The sequence below is a fragment of the Acanthochromis polyacanthus genome, chromosome 4 (assembly GCF_021347895.1).
Source record: "Acanthochromis polyacanthus isolate Apoly-LR-REF ecotype Palm Island chromosome 4, KAUST_Apoly_ChrSc, whole genome shotgun sequence".
Taxonomy (NCBI): domain Eukaryota; kingdom Metazoa; phylum Chordata; class Actinopteri; family Pomacentridae; genus Acanthochromis; species Acanthochromis polyacanthus.
Genome location: NC_067116.1, coordinates 20,195,454 through 20,216,668, shown reverse-complemented (window position 1 = coordinate 20,216,668; position 21,215 = coordinate 20,195,454). Strand labels below are relative to the sequence as shown.

At 41.9% G+C, this 21,215-nt stretch overlaps 1 long non-coding RNA gene across 2 annotated transcripts; it reads left to right on the top strand.

Moving 5' to 3' along the window:
* The first annotated feature begins 2,167 nt into the window (after positions 1 to 2,167).
* On the top strand, positions 2,168 to 20,917 carry LOC127533719 (uncharacterized). 2 transcript variants are annotated; one of them, XR_007941468.1, is made up of 6 exons: positions 2,170 to 2,839; positions 3,004 to 3,282; positions 4,239 to 4,316; positions 4,576 to 7,309; positions 9,695 to 19,476; positions 19,584 to 20,917. It is a non-coding gene; the product is annotated as an uncharacterized LOC127533719 (long non-coding RNA). The 2 variants fall into 2 exon arrangements; XR_007941467.1 differs by having other exon boundaries at positions 2,168 to 2,839; positions 4,576 to 19,476.
* Positions 20,918 to 21,215: the final 298 nt, after the last annotated feature.

Sequence of the window (21,215 nt, the reverse complement as noted above, 5' to 3'; positions counted from 1 at the left end):
TGACCCCCGTATACTCGGTGCAAATTACGCCCTTGATTATATGTGTATAAAGACAAGTAAAGCATTCTATTCTATTCTAAAACAACTACACATTGTTATTGTTACTATGGAGTGGGTAAAATGATTTTTGTTCAAAGGTAAACAATGTTGCTATGGATTCTATGTTTTTATTTGGTGACTTGAGCATCGTTAGCCATTTTGCGACTGAACTCAGAGAGAGAGCAGGTCAGCATTAAGCTATTTGATCAAGAAAGAAGGAAAGCCAGAGCAACCTACAGGACTACGTGATTTATTTGTACTGCCAAGACATGGACAAGGTAAGAATATTAATCACTGATAACATTTAAGTGTATTTCATTTATTTTGTTCTGTTTAAGATTTCAACTTGTTTGTATGCTATCTGCTCGTTAGCATAGACTGTAATGCTCGTTGGCCGACTTGTTAGTGTTAGCTCGCTAAAATATAAAATGAGTCTTCCTGAGTCCAAAATGCACATTTATGTGTAATTATTATTATATAATTATTATTTTTATTCAGTTTTCTTTAATAATTAAGATACGGTCCTCAGTAATGTTTTTTTTAAAGATATGTAGTAACTATAATCACATTTCAAATAGTCTCTTTTGCTGTCTGATTTTTTTTATTATTCTGTTGAATTTAACCTTGATAATACAGTGCTTAAAAAGTTTTTTTTTAATTGTTTAAGGTATTTGGTAATATTAATCATATTTCAAATAATCCCTTTTGCTATGTTGTTTTATTCTATTGTCTTTAATGATTAAGATATAGTCCTCAATATTGCTATTTTTAAAACTTTTTGAGGTACTTTGTTTCATTAATCACAATCCAACCTGTCATTTTTACTACCTTTTTTAAAAATTATTATTCTGACTATTCTGTCTTTAATATTTAAAATATAGTTCTCAATTTTTTTGAAGTATTTAATGTATTTTGTGGTATTAACAGCATTTCAAATAGTCACTTCTGTTATGTTTTTTGTTATTCTGTAGTCTTTAATATTGAAGATATAGTTCTCAATAATGTTATTTTTTAAAGTTTTTATAAAAAGTTTTTTGTGGCATTTATCACATTTTAAATGGTCTCTTTTGCTATCTCTGTTTTTATTCTGTTGACTTTAATCTTTAAAATATAGTCCTCAATAATGTTATATTTTTAAAGTGTTTAAGCTATTTTGTGGCAGTAATCATATGCCAAATTTGTCTCTTTTGCCGTCTGATTTTTTTATTCTTACTGACTTTAAGTCTATTTACTTTTAAGTTTTTGTTGCCTCAATTATATTTCAAATTGCTGCTTTACTAGCTGATTTTTTTTTTCTTCTGTTAACTTTAATCTTTAAAATGTAGTCCTCAATAATAATATTGTTTTGAAGTTGTTGTTTTTTTTATTATTTTGGACCATTAATCACATGCCACATTATCCATTTTGCTACGCTTTTTTTTAATTCTGTTGTCTTTAATATTTAAGATATAGTCCTCAATAATGTTATTTTTAAAGCTTTTCTGAAAGTTATTTGTGGCATTAATCCCATGTTGACTTTTCCTTTTATTATCTTTTTTCCTGTTATTTTTCATATCTTAGATATTGTACTCAATGATTTTATTGTTCAAATTTTTTTAAGGTATTGTGTAATGTATTGTAATCACATTTCAAATTGTTGCTTTTACTAGCTGTTTTTTTGTCTGTTGAACTCAATTTTTATAATATAGTCTTTAATATTGTTTTTTAAGTTATTTTGCAACATTCTCACAGTTCACTCAGAATGTAGGACTACAGTCACTTTCTGACAAGTGAAGAAGTGCATTATATCATTTGAATTGATGATGTAAAGCTTTTTAAACAGGTAAAAAAAAAATGGACTCGTTCAAATCAAATCACACAGGGCAGATCAAACAATGCAGAGACATCGCCTAAGGACAGCCGCAAAAGAGAAGACTTCTTTCTCACCGTTTTACTCAGATAAAAGCAGTTGTATATGAACTGGGTATTCAGTTTATAACAGATTTACTCTTTTAACTCAACACCCTAATAGAAAATGATCAATAATCACAGTCATGCTTTTTTTCTACATCATGTTTAATAACAGAGTTTTAATAAGTGTGAAATCAAAAATATGCAATATGAACTTGTTGAAACAGAAAATGTTTTAAATGCCACAGAAATCCTTCTGTGAAGCACCACCTGCTGTCATGGTTTGATCTGAGCATTTGCTCCCCAGACATGTGTTGTTTAATGATGTAATTTGTATGTCGTTATGTTTCAGGGTTGTGTTAATGGTACTGAAGGTTGTTGTTTTGAAAATTAACACATTTTTTTCCTGATAAACTGTCTCCCTCTGTAGCTCTGAGACGGACTGCTGCCCTGTCCAGGGCGAACCCTCGCCCTGAGTCAGCTGAGATAGGCTCCAGCCTCCCACGATCCAACAGAGGATTGAGTGGTTTATAGATTATGCATAGATGGATGGAATTCTTAATTATTTTAAGAAAAATGCACAAGTTTTTGATGACTATTAAATAGGTTTGAATAGTAAAACATGGAATGCATTGCTATTATATTTGGATTGGATTTAGTAATGTAACAGATTTGTGGAATATCTTTTTAATTTTAATCTAATACATCTAATGTATACATTTTTTTTGACAAACCTTTTGTGCTTGAAATGAAATGACAAATTTCCTCCAATTTCTCCCTTTCTTCCTCTCTCAACTCTAACCAGCGAAAGCGGGACAGCAGCCCAGCAGCCCCCCAGGAGCCTCCAGCCAAGCGGCCCTGCACCACCTCTGGCTCTCAGCGTGGAGGCGAGGAACCATCCCGGCCGGAGGTCAGTCGTCCTAAACACTCTGCTGAAATGTGTTTTCACAGACAGCTGCCTCCTGTGAGGATAGCTTATTGTAACTGTAATAAGTACAACAAATGACCAAATGAAATCACCAGTCAGTCAGCATTTTTAGACAACAGTGTTTGACCACAAGTTCTCTGTCACAGGTACACGCTGCCCAGCCACAAAGGAGCACCAGCCCCCAGCCGTCCACCTCTGGCTCACTGTATTACCCTCCAGACCCTCAGATAAGTTTCATCCCCCTACCGGACACCTCAGAATCAGATTCAGACTATTCTTCCGATTCTGATGTAGAGGGATATGTGGACACTGACTCTGACTCTGATTTCCAGGACGAGAGGAGCTCCAGCCCCTCGATGTCCAACTCTGGTGTGCAGGTGTACCAGCAAGCGAGGACGTCCCAGCAAGCCTCCGCCCCGGGGGAGGTCAGTAGCACACTGAAATGTCTACTTTGAGACAAGTGAATTTTGTCAAGTTAGTCTATAGTCATTTTTTAAAATACAGGAAAGGACTATTTGAAGAGCACAGTGTGTTACAGTCAGGACTCGATGGTGTCAGTGACGTTTGCAAGTCATCACAAACGTGTGTGAAACGTAAGATATATTCAGGAGCACATGTGTAAATAAGAAGTGCTACAAAATTCAGACCAAGCTGCCTCAGTTACGATGTTGTGTTCACTGATCCGAACCAGCGTTCCCCCAAAACTGCCCCAAGAATTCAGCTCAAACCCTTTCCATCTTGTACACACTCTGCCTCCGTTTGCCAGTTTGGATGAAGGAACCGAAAGAGTGTCTTTTAAAAGAACCAACCTTAAGTGGGAGTAGATTATAAAGCCCTCCAGCACTCAGTCTGTATTGATGCAGGTTTTCTGACCACACTCCTCACAAATACAGCGTCTGTTGTTTCACACAATGGAGGTCCTCCTCTTAATGATTTCAGATTCATGATATGTGTTTGAAAGCAGCATCTATGGAGTAATGTTTTGTTGGAATCGGTGAAATGACAGCAGGGTTATTTTGATACTTAAAGAGCCGGTGAGTCTTTCTGTGTCTATAACACAGCAGCCACAGACCGAGAAAAGTGTCACCTAAATATATTTTTCTCCAAGTAAAATGATGAATTTACAAACAGTTTACAAGTTGGCCTATAGTAAAATAATGTCATCTTATTTGTTCTCTGTATTGTATTATCTTCATCTACCACCAGTCTGAAGCAGAAATAATTCAACAAAATAGTGTAGTGTTTGTATTTAAATAGATTTTGATTGCACATTGTTTGATACATTTTCAGTGGGCTCCTAAAGGTTATTGCTTATTTTTCAACTTAGTAACACTTGTGCTCATTAAGGAAAAAATCCCTGACAACAAACTGTCCCTCACAGGAACCTCCAGGCCAGCCAGGGACGCGCTCCGGACCTGAGCCACCCCCCCCTGGTGTGCAGGATGACAGCCCGCTGGTGGTCAGTATTCTTCTGAAAATGTTTCTGCACAGTGAACTGATTTCTCTAACGGTTTTTAAAATGTGGGAAATAACAGGTTAAAGCACAGCAGTTCACAACAAGCTCCGTGGATGTTTTTATTGCCTCAAGAAAATATGGGTCATGATGTTTCTGCTACAAAAGTCACACCACGACCTCTCTCCGTACAAATGACACGTTTTTCAGTGTGAAGCAGCTGAACCTGTTTCTTCCTTTGACCTCTCTGCTCATCTCTCCACAGGAGCCGATCCGTCTGTTAGGTGTTCGGGTCGAGGAGACAGGAACCCTGCCCATCGTGCACGTCCCGTCTCGATTTTCACCCGCCCAGGCTGCTGAGGTATTGTTCTTGGTCCGGATGCTTTGGACTACTTCTCCTTTTAGACCTGAGATGTAGCCTTCCTTTCAGTGTCTAGCTGGTCAGGCATAGTGCACTTAGTGGCATATTCCATCGCCACACACCTTTTACTTTTAGTTTATAGCACTTTCTTCCACTCTTTATTAGAAATTGCATGTAGAAGTTGTAATGATAAGTTTAGAATCTTTCATGTTAAGGATAGCTCTTACTTTTCCTCCTTTGAAAAAACAAAAAAGACCAAAAAAAATCTTTACACTGTAGAAACTGTAATGTTAAGGTTAGGACTCTGTAAGTTAAGGATTTCTGAATCTTTCTGCACAGCTCTTTCTTTTCCTGCTTTAAAAAACAAAAAAAAAACACCAAAAAAAACTTTACTCTGTAGAAACAAGAATGTTAAGGTTAGGACTCTGTAAGTTAAGGATTTCTGAATCTTTCTGCACAGCTCTTCATTTTCCTCCTTTTAAAAACAAAAAAAGACCAAAAAAAACTTTACTCTGCAGAAACACTAATGATAAGGTTAGGACTCTGTAAGTTAAGGATTTCTAAATCTTTCTGTGCCGCTCTTTCTTTTCCTGCTTTTAAAACAAACAGTTTGAAAGTTTGAAAACAGATGGAAAGAGCTTGAAGAGGGTCTTCAGAAATGTTCCATTCAAATCCATTTAAGCTGTGTTTAGTTTTATTATATTGACTGAAGCACAGAAGGAGAAATCCTTCCATAATCCTCATTTCTAATATCAATTTTACTGTTTCCATCTCCATTTACGATGTGATGAGAAATTAAATTTAAAAATAAGAATTCATAGAGCACTTTATATTGTTACTGTTATGTTTGCATGGAACATTTCAAAAGGGTCAGGGTTCTTCTGCTGCTCCACTGAACATCTAACATGATGGATTGATTGCTTTTTCCATGTGTGTGGCTACACCTGTAGCACATTCAGGGATGGTTGTGTTTTTAGTTTCCGGACCCAGCACAGCTCTAGAAAATTTGAAGTTGTTCACTAAAATATCTGTTTGATGCAAACAGTCATTTCCCCTATTTATGAGCCATTTCTTTGTAAAATGTACTTGTAAACCTTGTGCAAAAACAATCTGCAAATGTTTGAGGTTCAGTGCAGCAGCAGAGACAGGGTAGGGTGGACCCTCTTCAAGCCCTTTATATCTGAGGAGATTGTAAAAGCAGGATAGACTTTAGGAGGGTCTTCAGGAATGCTCCATCCAAATAATTTTTCATTGTTAGTATCGTATTTCTTCAAATGACATTTAGAATATTTGATTGATTTTTAACATGTAAACAATGAGAGTCATATTTTTGTGGAGCATTTCCAAAGGGTCGAGGTTAGGGAGGGTCAGACCCTCCTAAAGTCTTTATCCTCTTTTACAAATGTTTCTGTTTGATGACTTTATTGTTTATAAGAAGTCTTTTCTTTAGTTGATTTAATTTTTGTCGCAAAATCTTAAAAAAAAAAGTATAAATATACTTTAGACAAAAACAAACAAAAAACAACAATAACTGTTTACAATGTTGCTCAGTAATGATAGTTTTAGAATGATTTTTTCTGTGTCTCTCTCACAATTTAAGAAAAGAGCATATATAGAAAAAAGGAGCATACAAGCAGGAGATGACTTTAGGAGGGTCTTCAGGAAATGCTCCATCCAAATCACTTTTTCATTGTTATCATTGTCATTCTTGAAATGACATTTTCAACAACTAATCTATTTTTAACATGTAAACAATGAGAGTCATATTTGTGTGACTTGTTATGATTCACTGTATTAAGTGGTGAGATCTGGAAACTATTTTCTGTAATCAAAACTAATTGTCTAAACAGTAAGAGTCATCTTAGGATGGAGCATTTCCAAAGGGTTGAGGTTAGGGAGGGTCAGACCCTCCTAAAGTCTTTATCCTCTGTTACTCCTGTTACTGTTACTGAGTGATCTACAGAAAATTACAAACAAGTGGTCAGTTTAAATAATTTCTGTAAACATTTGTAGACACTTTTACTCTGTAGAAACACGAATGATAAGGTTAGGACTCTGTAAGTTAAGGATTTCTAAATCTTTCTGTGCAGCTTTTTCTTTTCCTGCTTTCAAAACAAACAGTTTGAAAGTTTGAAAACAGATGGAAAGAGCTTGAAGAGGGTCTTCAGAAATGTTCCATTCAAAACCATTTAAAGCTGTGTTTAGTTGTATTACATTGACTGAAGCACAGAAGGAGAAATTCTTCCATAATCCTCATTTCGAATATTAATTTTACTGTTTCCATCTCCGTTTATGATGTGATGAGAAATTAAATTTAAAAATAAGAATTCATAGACTACTTTATATTGTTACTGTTATGTTTGCATGGAACATTTCAAAAGGGTCAGGGTTCTTCTGCTGCTCCACTGAACATCTAACATGATGGATTGATTGCTTTCTCCATGTGTGTGGCTACACCTGTAGCACATTCAGGGATGGTTGTGTTTTTAGTTTCCGGACCCAGCACAGCTCTAGAAAATTTGAAGTTGTTCACTAAAATATCTGTTTGATGCAAACAGTCATTTCCCCTATTTATGAGCCATTTCTTTGTAAAATGTACTTGCAAACCTTGTGCAAAAACAATCTGCAAATGTTTGAGGTTCAGTGCAGCAGCAGAGACAGGGTAGGGTGGACCCTCTTCAAGCCCTTTATATCTGAGGAGATTGTAAAAGCAGGATAGATTTTGGGAGGGTCTTCAGGAAATGCTCCATCCAAATAATTTTTCATTGTTAGTATCGTATTTCTTCAAATGACATTTAGAATATTTGATTGATATTTAACATGTAAACAATGAGAGTCATATTAGCATGGAGCATTTCCAAAGGGTCGAGGTTTGGGAGGGTCAGACCCTCCTAAAGTCTTTATCCTCTTTTACAAATGTTTCTGTTTGATGACTTTATTGTTTATAATAAGTCTTTTCTTTAGTTGATTTAATTTTTGTCGCGAAATCTTCAAAGAAAAAAACGTCTAAATATACTTTAGACAAAAACAAACAAAAAAACAACAATAACTGTTTACAATGTTGCTCAGTAATGATAGTTTCAGAATGATTTTTCTGTGTCTCTCTCACAATTTAAGAAAAGAGCATATATAGAAAACAGGAGCATACAAGCAGGAGATGACTTTAGGAGGGTCTTCAGGAAATGCTCCATCCAAATCACTTTTTCATTGTTATTATTGTCATTCTTGAAATGACATTTTCAACAACTAATCTGTTTTTAACATATAAACAATGAGAGTCATCTTAGGATGGAGCATTTCCAAAGGGTCGAGGTTAGGGAGGGTCAGACCCTCCTAAAGTCTTTATCCTCTGTTACTCCTGTTACTGTTACTGAGTGATCTACAGAAAATTACAAACAAGTGCTCAGTTTAAATAATTTCTTTAAACATTTGTAGACACTGAGGAAAATTCATCCAGATACTAGAAAATAGAGCAAAGTTTAAAATGTTCCGAGGTAACTGTAACAAATTTTTCTGTGACTATTCAGCAAAGGAATTAAAATACATATCTGAAGAGATTGTAAAAGCAGGACAGACTTTAGGAGGGTCTTCAGGAAATGCTCCATCCAAATAATTTTTCATTGTTAGTATCGTATTTCTTCAAATGACATTTACAATATTTGATTGATTTTTAACATGTAAACAATGAGAGTCATATTAGCATGGAGCATTTCCAAAGAGTCGAGGTTAGGGAGGGTCAGACCCTCCTAAAGTCTTTATCCTCTTTTACAAATGTTTCTGTTTGATGACATTATTGTTCATAATAAGTCTTTTCTTTAGTTGATGTAATGTTTGTCGCGAAATCTTCAAAGAAAAAAAACGTATACGGTAAATATACTTTAGACAAAAACAAACAAAAAAAACAACAATGACTGTTTACAATGTTGCTCAGTAATGATAGTTTGAGAATGATTTTTTTCTGTGCCTCTTTCACAATTTAACTAACAAACATTTAGATAACAGGAGTATAAAAGCAGGAGATGACTTTAGGAGGGTCTTCAGGAAATGCTCCATCCAAATCACTTTTTCATTGTTGTTATTGTCATTCTTGAAATGACATTTTCAACAACTAATCTATTTTTAACATGTAAACAATGAGAGTCATATTTGTGTGACTTGGTATGATTCACTGTATTAAGTGGTGAGATCTGGAAACTATTTTCTGAAATGAAAACTAATTGTCTAAACAGTAAGAGTCATCTTAGGATGGAGCATTTCCAAAGGGTTGAGGTTAGGGAGGGTCAGACCCTCCTAAAGTCTTTATCCTCTGTTACTCCTGTTACTGTTACTGAGTGATCTACAGAAAATTACAAACAAGTGTTCAGTTTAAATAATTTCTGTAAACATTTGTAGACACTCTTACTCTGTAGAAACACGAATGATAAGGTTAGGACTCTGTAAGTTAAGGATTTCTAAATCTTTCTGTGCAGCTCTTTCTTTTCCTGCTTTCAAAACAAACAGTTTGAAAGTTTGAAAACAGATGGAAAGAGCTTGAAGAGGGTTTTCAGAAATGTTCCATTCAAATCCGTTTAAAGCTGTGTTTAGTTGTATTACATTGACTGAAGCACAGAAGGAGAAATTCTTCCATAATCCTCATTTCGAATATTAATTTTACTGTTTCCATCTCCGTTTACGATGTGATGAGAAATTAAATTTAAAAATAAGAATTCATAGAGCACTTTATATTGTTACTGTTATGTTTGCATGGAACATTTCAAAAGGGTCAGGGTTCTTCTGCTGCTCCACTGAACATCTAACATGATGGATTGATTGCTTTTTCCATGTGTGTGGCTACACCTGTAGCACATTCAGGGATGGTTGTGTTTTTAGTTTCCGGACCCAGCACAGCTCTAGAAAATTTGAAGTTGTTCACTAAAATATCTGTTTGATGCAAACAGTCATTTCCCCTATTTATGAGCCATTTCTTTGTAAAATGTACTTGTAAACCTTGTGCAAAAAAAAAAAAAATCTGCAAATGTTTGAGGTTCGGTGCAGCAGCAGAGACAGGGTAGGGTGGACCCTCTTCAAGCCCTTTATATCTGAGGAGATTGTAAAAGCAGGATCGATTTTAGGAGGGTCTTCAAGAAATGCTCCATCCAAATAATTTTTCATTGTTAGTATCATATGTCTTCAAATGACATTTACAAGATTTGATTGATTTTTAACATGTAAACAATGAGAGTCATATTAGGATGGAGCATTTCCAAAGGGTCGAGGTTAGGGAGGGTCAGACCCTCCTAAAGTCTTTATCCTCTTTTACAAATGTTTCTGTTTGATGACTTTATTGTTTATAATAAGTCTTTTCTTTAGTTGATTTAATTTTTATCGCGAAATCTTCATAGAAAAAAAACGTATAAATATACTTTAGACAAAAACAAACAAAAAACAACAATAACTGTTTACAATGTTGCTCAGTAATGATAGTTTCAGAATGATTTTTCTGTGTCTCTCTCACAATTTAAGAAAAGAGCATATATAGAAAACTATAGATTACTTGCGTAACCCCGGTTCTCAGAGTAGCATGAGTGAGATGTCTCACTATGGGATACGCCCCCTGCGTATGCCTCAGAAGCACTTATCTCATTACGCCAATCTTGATTGGCTGGTGATCGCGACGTCTGCATCAGGTGGAGCCACCTACCCTTAAGTAGCCTGCGCTGCCACGCAGCATCACTCAAAATAAGCACCTCTTCTCGCTTCGCCCAGCAAGAAGGGCTATCTGGTGAGACATCTCACTCATGCTACTCTGAGATCCGGGGTTACGCAAGTTACCTGTAGTTCTCATTCCTAGCATTCGTTTCGATGTATCACTATGGGATATGGAAACTCCCGTATTGCCAGACATGCTTATCTCAAGTCAACCACCAGCACTCTGGGAACGGCCCTCTGCTCTAAGCTGGTCAAGTACTCAGTACTGCATGAGCCAAGCTCAGAGCAGAGATGTCCAGCTTATAAAAGTGGACAAAAGTGAGAGGTGAAGACCAGCTTGCTGCTGCACAAATCTCCTGAATTGAGACCCCTTTATAAAGGGCCCAGGATGCAGCCAGGCCACGTGTAGAATGAGCCCACAGGCCCACAGGAGCCTGCAGGCCCTGAGACGTGTAGGCCAGGGCAATTGCTTCCACAATCCAGTGGGAGAGCTGCTGCTTTGTGATGGGTCTGCCCCTGTAGGGGCTAGCCCAGGACACAAAGAGCTGGTCACTCCTCCGAAAACCCTTTGTCCTGTCCATATAAATCCGCAAGGCACGGACTGGACACAGCATGTGCAACCGCTGTTCTTCAGGAGAAGAAAATGGCGGTGGAGAAAATGCTGTAAGAACAATGGGACTGCATGAGCCATCCACCTTGGGCACAAAAGCAAGGTGGGGCTTCAGTGACACCCTGGCATGCCCAGGAGCAAACTGAGTGCACGAGGAGTGCACTGAGAGTGCATGAATGTCACTCATACGCTTGGCAGAGGCCAACGCCAGCAGCAGCCCTGTCTTCAGAGACAGGTGCTTCAGGCTAGCCTCCTCCAGTGGTTCAAATGGAGCCCCGGAGAGCCCATTCAAGACCACTGCCAAGTCCCATGGGGGGGCCAGCGACCTGGAAACAGGAAGCAGCCTGCGTGCCCCTTTCATAAAACGGCAGACGAAAGGATGTTGGCTAGCCGTCTTTCCTTCAAATCCCACATGCCATGCTGCAATAGCAGCCAGATACACCTTAATTGTGGAGAAAGCTTTTTGTCTATCAAGCTCTGCAGGAAAGACAAAATTACACTAGCAGTGCACTGAAAGGAGATGTGTCCTCTCTTCTGACACCACTCCTCAAACACCCTCCACTTACAGTCATAAAGAGACCTGGTGGAGGATGCTCTAGCGCTCTGAATAGTGTTAATCACACTCTGCGGGAGCCCTGTAGTATTTAGATTACACCACTCACGGGCCAGGCCCATAGGGCCAGGCGTTCGGGGTGTGGGTGAAATACTGCTCCCCCTGCCTGGGACAGCATATCCCTGCACAGGGGAATCTGCCATGGCTGTCCCGACAGGAACTGATATATCTCCGCCAGCCAGTGCATGGCCGACCAGTGCGGAGCTATCAGAATTAGTGTGTGGCGATGCTCTCTGACTCTGTCCAGAGTCGGAGGTATCAGAGCCAATGGGGGAAAAGCGTACAGGAGGACCGGCAGCCAGACGTGCGCAAGCACGTTCACGCCGAGCAGTGCACCTGGATCGCGTATTGAGAAAAACAGCGGACACTGTGCGTTTTCTCTCGACGCAAACAGATCCACCGCAGCTCTGCCGAAGCGGGCCCACACCTGCTCTACGATGGCTGGATGTTGTGTCCATTCCCCGTAGAGCGGCTCGCCTCTGGACAGCAGATCTGCCCCCCGGTTCAGAGCCACCAGGACATGGGTGGCTCTCAGAGACAGAAGACGCTTGCTGCTCCAGAGGGTCAGTCTGCGTGCCAGCATGTCTAATTGCCTGGAGCGCAGACCCCCCTGACTGTTGATATATGCCACCGTCATTGTATTGTCCGTTCTCACCAGGACATGATGTCCACTGAGAAACGGAAGAAAGCGTCTCAGCGCGAGAAACACCGCTAAGAGCTCCAAATAGTTTATGTGAGAGCGCTGGAGATCTTTGCTCCAGATGCTCCTCACACATTGGCCCTCGAATATACCGCCCCAGCCGGACATGCTCGTGTCTGTAGTGACCACTTTCCGGGACAGAACGGGGCCCATAGGCACCCCCTTCACCAGGAAAGCCGGGTGGTGCCAGCGGCACAGTGCCATTACGCATGGCGCGCTGACCGTCACCCTCCGTGCGCCATGACGCACAGGGTCCAGCCTGAGGGAGGACACCCATCGCTGGAATTCCCTCATGTATAGGCAACCCAGCCGGACTACAAGGATGGCTGAGGCCATCAGCCCCAGTAGTCGGAGGCATAATCTGAAAGGAACCCGACTGTGTAGGGTGAAGCGTGAGAGGCAGGCTCTGAAAGCTGGATTGTGAGGGCATGGAGAAGCTTGGCATTCTCCGCATGCCCCCCATGGAGCCGTTAGTCGCCGCGCACCTGCACCCGCGACTGACTACCTCCTCCAGGAACCCCACACTGCCTACACTACGCATATTGCTCTCTTTAACAACAGCGAGTGAATTTCCTCCTGAAGAACACGAGCTGACTCTCCGCGCACCTGAGAATGCACTATACCTGAGAAGCGAGGGGGAACAGCGGCAAACTGAAGCCTGTAACCCCGTGAGATCGTTCTCAGAACCCAGGCTGAGCTTGTGATCGCGGCCCATCTCTCTGTCATCAGAGAGAGAGATGTGACAGCCTCTGACACACCGCCTGTCACCGGAGCCTCCAATAACGGTGTTATGGGGCCCTCTAGTGGTGGGATATGGCCATGACACTTGGGCATCACTGCGCATGCGCCGGGTGTTAGTGCATTGGCAGATTCGGTACCCCTCCGGGCCCGGAGCTGGGATGTAGTCCGCTCCGGACCCGGAACCGGCACCGAACCGCTTATTGTGTTCTCGTTTGTTAATTGTGACTGCGCCCTTGACCAGAGGTCTGGATGCGGCAGTGAACACCTTTATATTAAACAGGACCAATGGTGTGTGCTTGTGTGACTTAGATGAGGGACAGAGCCTGCTGGCCCCACAACGAAGTCTCTTTCCCCCTCCGCTGGGATGCGTTGTTGCCACACTGGCAGCGCACGCAGCGGCGGGGACTCGTGGGCTCGGGAAACCCGGAGTAGCACACTGTGGAAGGGAACCGATGGGGCTGGTGAACGGGAACAGGCAGCACCGGTGGGAAGAGGGGAGGCCGTGAGGCCGCCCTCTTCTTCTTCCTGGCCTGCTGACTGGTAGTCTGCGCGGTCTGTACCGGCGGAGCTGCCGTCATTGCGGGGGCCTTTCTGGGCCAGCCGGTCCTCTCCTCCTGTCTGCTTGGAGCATTAGGGGCAGGACGGGCTTCAGGTCGTGTCAAGATTTTAAACTGAGAGATCGGAGGCTGTGCCGCAGCCGATGCGAAGCTCTGTCGCGGGGTTGGGACCGGTGTGGGCTCGACTTTGCGAGGGAGGCAAAGCTGGAGAGCTTCGTCCTCCTTCTTCTTCGCCTCACAGCGCTGCTGCATTGAGGCGAGAGCGGAGCCAAATATGCCGTCTGGAAATGACATGTCCAAAATGTCCTCCTTCTCTCTGTCAGATAGGTTGGTCAGGTTGAGCCATCTGGCTCTTTCCTGCAACACCATCATTCCCAGAGATTTTCCCGTGGCTTGGACCGCACAGCGCTGTACGCGGAGGCAGATATCCGTTATCATGGTCATCTCGTCCCACACCGCTGGGTCAGTCTTGGTCGTCATATCTTCACATAGCTCGGCTTGGTATGCTGCGAGCATGGAGGAGACGTTCAGTGCTCTGACAGTTAGCGCTGCAGCCCTGTAAGCTCGCTCCGTCATGGCGGACTGGAAGTGGTCTGCTTTGGACGGCAGTGTGGGGTTCCTGGAGGAGGTAGTCAGTCGCGGGTGCAGGTGCGCGGCGACTAACGGCTCCATGGGGGGCATGCGGAGAATGCCAAGCTTCTCCATGCCCTCACAATCCAGGGAGGAAGCTCCGTGTATCGGGCTTTTGCTGGTGAATGGGTGATCCTTCCATGAGGAGGACACCTCGTCGAGCAGCTCAGGGAAGACAGGGAGTAACTGTTTTGCCGCGCTCGTAGCCTGGGGGAATTTCTTCCCTTCATAACGGGATCTGGTGGTCTCCGTTATCACAGCAGGCCAAGGGATGTTCAGCCGGGATGCAGCGCGTTTGCACACGGACTGCATATCCATGCTGATGGAGGGGGAAGCGGCCGCTTCCCCTCCTCGTCCCTGAGGGCAGCTACAGCGCCTGGTGTGGCAAACTGAGCAGAGGGGATGAGGACGTCGTCCTCACTCTCATCCTCCTCGGATATGAGGAGCTCCGAGGTAGCCTCGTCGTCATCCTCGTAATCCAACTCCAGTACGTCTTCCATAAGCGGGGCCGGAGCGGCGAGGTCTAGCTGGGAGCCCCAGCTAGCGCTAGCGCGCGGTCCGGTGTCTGCGGCCGTCCCGTCCTTGGTCTCGCCGGTGACTGGTGGGTCACCCAGGGACAAGAAGGGGTCCTGGACAGACAAGCTAGCTTGGCGTGCTAGGCGTCGTCGGAGACTCTTCATGGTGAAGCGGGAGCAGTGCACGCATGAACTGGGGGCTTCAATAGCCTGTTGGGCGTGTTGCAGCCCGAGGCAAAACGAGCAGACCTGGTGTGAGTCACGGCTCGATATTTTATTGCCACAGGCACAGAGCCGAGCCCCGGAGTCTCCATTTCCTCTGGTGTGAGGCGCATGGGCATCCATCCTGATTAGCTGGATTGCTGAACAGGAGACGCCGTGAATTAGCTGGTATGCTAATTAATGAAGAACGATTTTAGCTGGTGTGCTATTTCACCGAAACGGTGTTAGCTGGTTTGCTAAACCATGTAAATGCCTTACCTTGGTGTGGTCGGGCTGTTGACTCTCCAAGCTGGAGGGTCGTAAATTTGGCAGCTAGCGTTCGGTGACGGAGCAATAGCCGAGTTAGCTCCAGTCTATGAACAGTTAAGCTAGCTAGCGCTTAACTTGAGATATGCTACACGAAGCGAGAAGAGGTGTTTGAGTGATGCTGCGTGGTAGTGCAGGCTACTTAAGGGTTGGGGGCTCCACCTGACGCAGGCATCGCGATCACCAGCCAATCAGGATTGGCGTAATGAGATAAGTGCTTCTGAGGCATACGCAGGGGGCGTATCCCATAGTGAGACATCGAAACGAATGCTAGGAATGAGAACAGGAGTATTCACCTTATTCAGCTCCGCCCATTTTTCAACGGGTGGGACTTCCTGTTTTGAGTAGCACTTCCGGTAACTCGGTCAGGGCGATGTTTACAACTGAGAAAGTGATGTGGGAAGAAACGAAAACCTCTTTAAAAAACAGAAATGGATCGAGTCTGCCTCATCCGCGACTTATTACAGAGTGGGAGGATGACATGAAAAAGTGGCCACAAGTCATGTATGGCAATATTTTTAACTATTTCGTGTTGTCTTTTTGCGTTGATCGCTCAGCTATGAGGAATTATAAGAGCACTGAAGCCTATCAATATTTGCACAGTGGTAAAGTCGGCGCTGTTCTGTTACATCAAGAACGGGAATATACGTTTCTTAAAGCTAATGTCAGCCCGAGTCAGGCTAGTACCTCCTCACACATGGTGGGTGTTGGTGACAGCTGATGAAGCGGTGGAGACCACGGGATGCTCCTGTATCGCTGGGTTGGGACGGTCCTGCAGTCATGCTGCTGCGATATTATGGAAGGTATGTTGATTTGAATAAAACTTTATTTGATTCATGTATATATGATGTGGTTGTGCAAACGGAGGTTGGTATTGTCATTTCTGAAACAGCTCCTGCGGTTTACTGTGTTATTAGCCCTGTCACAAGCTAATGCTAATTCCCTGGAGCAACAAAAAACTGATTCTGACCAAACCGCAGTCATAACAACGTTTCAAAATAGCAGAGAGTATCTTTTTACCTCACTGATGGCATAGCTAGGTCTTTAGTGGAAACTGAACTTTGGTAGAATCGCTGTAGCTGTGCTGACAGTGACCGATGCAAGCTGTGTGTTTACATAGCCATGAGCTGGTCCGCAGCATTCAGATCTAACCCTTCCATGCTCTAAACAATTCTGAGAGAGAGAAAGCTTCATCTTTCCCCAGTTGTTGTGGCACCCACGGACAGCGCAACTGATGCCAAACATGTTAAAATCACTTAAAAGAACAGTTAAAAGTAGCTACAGTAGCGAGAGGACTCGATGTTGTTGTAGTGCGAAGACGGTCAACCGGAAGTCGATCTCAAAAATGGCGCCGCCCTGCCTCACTTCCTGAATAAGGTGAATAGAGCTCCGGGAGATGACGTCACACAATCCCGGCATGCAACAGTCGAAATCAAAACACCGCCATATTGGCAGGAAGGCGCGCTGTTTAAACTACTGCCAGCTAACTCCGAAACGTTCTTCAGCGTCGATATCAGAGAGTCCACCATATGGTGGACAGTTGTTGCGCCCCGGGATGCCAGAACAGCCGAGGACGAGCAAAGGGGAGAGCATTTTATCGGATTCCCAAAGATCCTGAAAGACGAAAGAGGTGGATCACTGCCATAAAATGCGCAAGAAGCGAGCAGAAGAAAACGGAGCGGTGGGAACCCACAGGCAACGGATTCCGCTTATGTAGTGACCACTTTGTATCAGGTACAGAATCCGTTTCCTAAGCTTTATATCTGATCGGGTAATTTCTCTTACCCCTCAAGGCTTTTATACGCTGTTCCGCTTCAGTTGCGCTTCAGTGTCCCGCCCGCGGTACACTTTGAGATCTGCATAAGCAATTTGCTAAATGTCTGAAACGCGATTATACAAACACTATACGCCGATGGAAAGCTTAGATTCTCATGAATCTGCCGGTATAAACCACTTTCAGATGTGATTACCACAGCGGGTAATATGAACACATTTGTCCGACAAACAACGAATATCCATCCATCCGTTCTCTATACACGGCTTCAACGTACACAGCGCGACTCACATTTCCGGGTTCATTATTACACACAGATGAAAATATTCCACAAAAAACGGCCATAATCCAACCTTGGACATCCAGACGAAACAAGCCAGTAAAATATTTTTTCCAAAACATGTCTTGAAGTCGGCATATTATCCACGAATACGTCGTTTTCAAGGAAATGCACCTCGCGATGCGCGTCCAATATTCCCTGTATTTCTCGTCATATTTTTATTTACAAATAGAATATTAGCGATTTTTTTGTACTGAAAATGGCTGGAATTGACTGCAGCTTAAAGGGTTAAGAGATTCACCGGAGTAGGATGAAGGAAAATTTATCAGGTAATTGTAGATGTCAGGGTACCGCAGGTCCGGTAAAAGGTCCGCTCCGACCGTCTCAAGATTCTTAAATAAGATACCGGGGGCATGATATGGATCGGATATGTTTAGTTTGTCCCGTTTGTTTGTATATTTTATAATGTCGTCTGATTTAAAATGAAAAGTAAACTCAGACGGCGTAAATTTTCTACCAGCACCATTCATTTTGAAGCGGAGTTTCCTGCCAACATGGCGGCGTAAACAAACAGAGTCACATGACGTCCGGAGCTCCATACAAGCAGGAGATGACTTTAGGAGGGTCTTCAGGAAATGCTCCATCCAAATCACTTTTTCATTGTTATTATTGTCATTCTTGAAATGACATTTTCAACAACTAATCTATTTTTAACATGTAAACAATGAGAGTCATCTTAGGATGGAGCATTTCCAAAGGGTCGAGGTTAGGGAGGGTCAGACGCTCCTAAAGTCTTTATCCTCTGTTACTCCTGTTACTGTTACTGAGTGATCTACAGAAAATTACAAACAAGTGGTCAGTTTAAATAATTTCTGTAAACATTTGTAGACACTTTTACTCTGTAGAAACACGAATGGTAAGGTTAGGACTCTGTAAGTTAAGGATTTCTAAATCTTTCTGTGCAGCTCTTTCTTTTCCTGCTTTCAAAACAAACAGTTTGAAAGTTTGAAAACAGATGGAAAGAGCTTGATGAGGGTCTTCAGAAATGTTCCATTCAAATCCATTTAAAGCTGTGTTTAGTTTTATTATACTGACTGAAGCACAGAAGGAGAAATTCTTCCATAATCCTCATTTCGAATATTAATTTTACTGCTTCCATCTCCATTTGCGATGTGATGAGAAATTAAATTTAAAAATAAGAATTCATAGACCACTTTATATTGTTACTGTTATGTTTGCATGGAACATTTCAAAAGGGTCAGGGTTCTTCTGCTGCTCCACTGAACATCTAACATGATGGATTGATTGCTTTCTCCATGTGTGTGGCTACACCTGTAGCACATTCAGGGATGGTTGTATTTTTAGTTTCCGGACCCAGCACAGCTCTAGAAAATTTGAAGTTGTTCACTAAAATATCTGTTTGATGCAAACAGTCATTTCCCCTATTTATGAGCCATTTCTTTGTAAAATGTACTTGCAAACCTTGTGCAAAAACAATCTGCAAATGTTTGAGGTTCAGTGCAGCAGCAGAGACAGGGTAGGGTGGACCCTCTTCAAGCCCTTTATATCTGAGGAGATTGGAAAGCAGGACAGACTTTAGGAGGGTCTTCAGGAAATGCTCTTTCCAAATCCCTTTTCATTGTTAATATTGTCATTCTTGAAATGACATTTTAAACAACTAATCTATTTTTAACATGTAAACAATGAGAGTCATATTTTTGTGACTTATGGTTCACTGTATTAACTGGTGAGATCTGGAAACTATTTTCTGAAATGAAAACTAATTGTCTAAACAGTAAGAGTCATCTTAGAATGGAGTATTTCCAAAGGGTTGAGGTTAGGGAGGGTCAGACCCTCCTAAAGTCTCTATGCTCTTTTACAAATGTTATTACTAGATTTCATCAATGTTAATGATGATTCTTTCTGATGTTTTAACATCTATAAAGAAAAAAATACAGAAAAATTGACAAATGGTGAGGATTTCCTGTTATGTTTCCTGTTTTGGGTTTGGTTTGGTTCGGTCCGTCTCTCGTTTTTCTCTTCTCTCTGGTTTCCTTTCAGTGTGATGCTGAAGACGTGGCTCGTCTCCCTGCAGCTCATTCCAGATCATCAGCTCCTCCATAAAACCTGGACTTTTCTCTTCTCGTCCCAGATTGTTCTGCGCGTTTGGTACAACAACTGCAACTCTCCTGCTTCTCCGGTCATTCAACTGAGTATTCTCCTTTTAGTGACTCAGAGATTCCTATTTTCCTGACAGTTTGTGCTCTCCTGTGTAGATACTACCTGCTGCTACCTCAGTCCTCCAGAGCTCCAGTGTTTCCTGCGCTCGACCTTCAGCTCTACCTCCATCACTCCAGCCGTCCACCCCCAAACCAGCCAGTCGTCAACCTCCACTTAACTTTCTAAGACTTTTGTTCAAATAAATCACTCTTTTTACATTACACCCCTCCATGTTCTCATGCCCACCTTAACTAATGTACATATTTTGATAACAGGACTGTTGAAGCAAGAGATGGAGGAGAAGTGCCCAACTGAAATGATGTTTTTATTGTTAAGTGCGTCAGTGCAAAGCATTGAAACACACTGATTAGACTGATTACTGCTCCTCGGGATTATTCTTACGGATTCTTCTGACACGATTTTCAGCAGGAATCTCGTGCCACAGCATTGAGAATGCTCATACAAATTAAATATCAATTCAGTTAGGGTTTGTAAATATACTGGCTTTTCAAAATAAAATGTACTTCTGTAAATTCCACCTTATGTATGATTATTAGCCGGACATATCAGCCGCAGGGTCCAAAGCGTGAGAAAAAAGTAGCGGCTTATAGTCTGGAAATTACGGTACTATCTACAACTTTTAAGTTGTTTGGAATAAATTTAACATACAAGTGGATTTTAAACAGCTGAATGTAACCAATAATACAAGGGTTTTCTCTAAATTCCACACAAAATGTTAATTTTAATAACTAGTACAGTTTCAAAATTATTCAACCCCCTAATGACAACTTGCTGGAGCTATGAGCCGCGGTTGACACCGCCCTGCCCACAACAAAAAATGTTCAAAGACTTCCCAAAAATGTTGAAAATGTGAACATCAGAAGTTTCACAATATTTTTTTTCCTGCATTTTCAAACTTTAAAATGGGTCAATTTTGACCTGCAGGACAACATGAGGGTTAAAGAAGGCTGGATACATCTCAACTGGATTACTATGATGGTTACATTCACGTTTCCATGCTCCCAAAAGCAATTTTGAAGATGAGTAATGATACAGAAAACCCTCCCCAGCAAGTAGACAGATGGAAACGCTCAGCTGTAGCTTTAACTGCATATTTCACTCATCTTCTAGCAAACATAAAATACCGTACACATGTTAGCCAGGAAAACTGTTGCTTTTCGCTGTAGGAAATCTTTAAACCTCGTCCAGTGTCCATAACTGTGATGTCAAGAAACACGTCAGAGAATATAAGCTCTGCACAAGAACATTTATTCGACAAAAATTGCGAAATGATACAATAAAGCTTAAGTTTCCTATAAAGACAATAAAGCAGAGCTGGAATTTTTTCAAACCTGCAGCCTTGTGGATACTTGCTACATACATACAGGACTCTTCTGTTTACACAGACTGAGTGAGAGGTAATACAGTCCTGCACCTTTTAACATCATCTGTATTTATCTTGTAATCAAATGTGTATTTATGGTTGCACGTATCTTCCAGCTCAGGCACAGAAACATGTTCACAGACGCTCTAGTGGTGCACATTCACATCAACAAACCTGACAATTTGAACAGTGATCATACCGTCAGCATTTGGTTTCTTCAGATTTGGTTTTTCTACTGTAGTAAGGCAAGACGGGAGAGAATATTCTGGTCACTTTAAGGTGGAGAAAAAGAAGCGAAAAAGTG